Below are 3,811 nucleotides of genomic sequence, written 5' to 3'. Positions count from 1 at the left end.
AAGAAGAATTGAAGAGGATTTCTACGATCCTGTTCATGGAGCGTGGTGTCCTAAATGGACTGTGAAAATTGGTTGTGAAGTGGATAAGTAGGCAACAAATTTTCCAAGAAAAGACCACGACTGTCCACCACGGATCGTGAATCGCACCACAGCTCATGAAGAACCTTCTTGACATGCGCCGACCCAATTTTTCTAGTTGATTTAGAATTAGGTTTTGTACTTCTATAAATATCCTAATTTTATTTTAGTAAAAGAAAACTACAATAGAGATTCGAAGCATAACGTTTGTCTAAGAACTTGAGCCCGAGAGGGGATAGTTTTCTAAGATCAAAAGCAAGGATTAGTTGGTAATACACTCTGAGACCGGGGGGTGATGACTGAAATACATTTAATAGGACCAAGAGGTGTTTAAATGTACATAACTTGCTAGATTTTGCATGCGACGCACTGATACAATATCACAAAGACCTAAAGACTACTAAGTTAAATGTCATGGGGAACAGAGTCATAGTTACCATCTCATATTGTTAACAACCTTAAGTCTGTTTTACTTTGTTACTGAAAACTTTTACTTATTGAAACAATAAATTTCCCTATTTACTTTATGCATGTTTATTATTTCAAAATGTTGAATGCAATTGAGTTTAAGTGCTAGTAGACTTATTTTCTTCTCATTTTCTGTGGGTTCGACCCCAACCTAGTTGGGTTCTATATTTGATAGCGATCGCTTTATACTTCTTAATTGAATTGTAAGTTTGGGCATATAAAATTTTGGCGTTGTTGTCGGGGAATAAGACTTTGAAATTTTCTATTAATATTTAATTCGATTTGTAGTCGTATTTCCTAATTTTATTTTTGTTTCTTGTTTTTGTTCATACACGATACAGGTCGGTGCATGCCAATACCCTATGTAATGGTGAACCACTGCTCCCTTATGATCCTGAGCTATAGAAATCGATTAGAAAAATGAATGCACAAGAGTGCGAGAAACAAAGATTAAGAGAGCTTGTGGAAGCCCAGCCAGAAGCAATCATGGTAATAATGACAATCTTGGGGATGAGGATGAAGACGTGGAAGATGCACCCCAGCATAATCCATCAATGCAACGAGGTAGAGTGCAACAGAGGCCCATTAAGTTTGCTTTGGAAAATGATGACCCAGACATGGATAGAGTTAGAGCCACTGGGCGATAATTCTTCCTCCATTCCCACCAGGCGTGAAGTTCACCTTCACTAGCACCATGCTTCATCTTTGGAAATTGAAAGGACTATTCAAAGGAGCAGCTAGAGAAAAGGCACATCAACATTTGATGAACTTCATTGCTATATGCAAAACTTGTGATATCCCTGGGATTAGCCAAATTGCAATTTGCTTGTGATTATTTCCATTGTCTCTATCTAGGGAGGCAATCAAGTGGCTAGATGAGCTCCAACATGAATCAATCACAAATTGGAGAGAGCTAAAGGAAGCTTTTTTTGGAGCGATTCTTACCACCTTCAAGAAAGTTGCAAATCAAGGATGAGATCAATGAGCAAAGGCATCTCCCTCATGAAGCGTTACATGATTCATCGTTGAGATTTAGTCAGAAGATGATATAGTACAATCTCACGGACAAGAATTTGATGGAGATATTCTATAGATCATATAACTTTATGACTAGCCCTGTAGTTGATCAAGCTTGCGATGGATCGTTCATGTATAAAACCTTTACGGAAGCATCAACAATCTTGGATCAGTATTCAAAGACAAGCAGAGCTTGGCAAACCAGAGATTTTGAGGTTGGAGTCTTGGGAAATACTTTTGAGATATCGGTTGTGCAGAGAAGGAAAGAAGAGGAGTGTGATCAGGATATGGCTCACATTAAAACCAAGATGAATTTACTTACTAAGCGCTTTCTATCCAGAGGTAGAGAGAAGGTAAATACAGTTGGGGGTGAAAACATATATGATAAGCCAGAGATAGATTTTGAGGAGGAATCAAAATATTTGAACAATTGGGGGGGTTTCGGAATTACAATTCTGAAAATCAAGGTTGGAACTTTCAGAAAGATGGATATTATGACAGGGCTAGTAACTATGATTAAGGAAACTAGCAAAGTAAAGACACCTTCAAGGATAAATGCAATGGTGTGTATGTTCCCCTAGGAATAGAGATTGATCTAGGACTGGTTCTGGAAACTCAAAGATGGAAGACATGCTGGCAAATGTTATGAAAAAAGGTAGAGTCAACTGACACAGGTATCAAATACTTGAAGGGAGATATGTCCAACATGGGTCAGCTGGTAGATTCATACTCCACTTCTATCAAAGAGTCAGAGCACTAGATAGGTCAGTTATCAGCAACACTAAATCAAAGAAAGAATGGCACACTTCTCAGTGATACTGTATAAAATCTGAAGAAAGACAGGCAATGTATGACAAAGAAAACCAGAAGTGGTAAGATGATTCAGGGACCATCACCTGCAGGTATTGAGCAGGATAAGGATGTTGCATCCAATGTCGACGAGCAGGAAAGGATTGAGTCACATGATGCAGTTCTAGTTGATAATGATGACGAGGTTGAGGAGATAGTGGTAGAGTCAAATATAAAAGTAAAGTCCAAAGGTAAATAGCCAGTTGAAGTAGAGGTAGCATAACTGTTGCCACCAATTTGCAAACCGCCTCCTCCATTCCTACATAGATTGAAAAATAAGGCCGAGGATGGAAAGTTCTTGAAATTCATCGACATGCTGAAAGAGCTTTCCATGAACATTCCATTGGTAGAAGCGTGGAGAAAACTTTGAGTTATGCAAAGTTCATAAAATACCTAGTAACTAAGAAGAGGACAGTCACCTACGAGCTCGCTGACAACCTACACCATTGTAGTGCTATTATTACAAGGTCTTTTGTTGAAAAGAAGGAGCACCTATGAGCATTCACTATCCCATGAATTATTGATACATTTAATTTTGTTAGGGCTCTATGCGGCTTAGGATCTAGTATCAACTTGATACCACTCGCAATCTACAAACAGTTAGGCTTGGGAGCCCCCAAACTGACTATAATAAGGTTGTTGATGGCTGACAGATCAGTGAAGAAGCTCATAGGGCTACTATGTGATTTGCTAGTGAAAGTTGAAAGTTTTATATTCCCTATTGATATTGTCATCTTAGACTGTGAGGTGGACTATAAAGTCCCCATAATACTAGGAAAACCATTTTTGGCATCGGGTAGAGCATTGGTAGACATGGAAAATGGCGAGCTCACCTTCAGGCTTAATAATGAGAAAGTAAAATTCATTGTTTGTAAAGCCATAAAGTATCCTAGAAACATAAACATGATGTCTGTGATTGACATAGCTAAGAAAGCAGTTATTGAGGCATTTATTGAGGAGAGTGTCACTTTCGAAGCATTAGTTGTCATGATCATGAACTTTGAGGGTGATTACTTATTGGAGTTTGATGAGACTGTAAATGCTTTGCAGGACTTGGGATCACACCCTTATGCTATTAAAAAACTAGATCTTGACTTGAAGAATAGACTAACTCTTCCCACCAAACCATCCATTGAGGAGCCGTCTGTGTTGAATTGAAAGAGTTACCATGTCCTCTAAGGTATGTGCTCTTGGGTGAAAATAACATTTTATCAGTGATTGTTACTGCGGATTTAAATGAAGAGAAAGTTCGGGAACTTGTTGAGGTCCTAAAAAGGTACAAGAAAGTAATTGGTTGGACCATTGATGATATCATTGACATACCACTTGGTATTTGTACCTATAAGATTCAGTTAGAGGAGGATTACATTTCTAGCATTAAGAATCAACGAAGGTTGAA

This window comes from Solanum dulcamara, chromosome 4 (genome assembly GCF_947179165.1).
Source record: "Solanum dulcamara chromosome 4, daSolDulc1.2, whole genome shotgun sequence".
Classification (NCBI taxonomy): domain Eukaryota; kingdom Viridiplantae; phylum Streptophyta; class Magnoliopsida; order Solanales; family Solanaceae; genus Solanum; species Solanum dulcamara.
The sequence above is the reverse complement of the archived record's forward strand: the minus strand, read 5'-3'. Positions refer to the sequence as shown.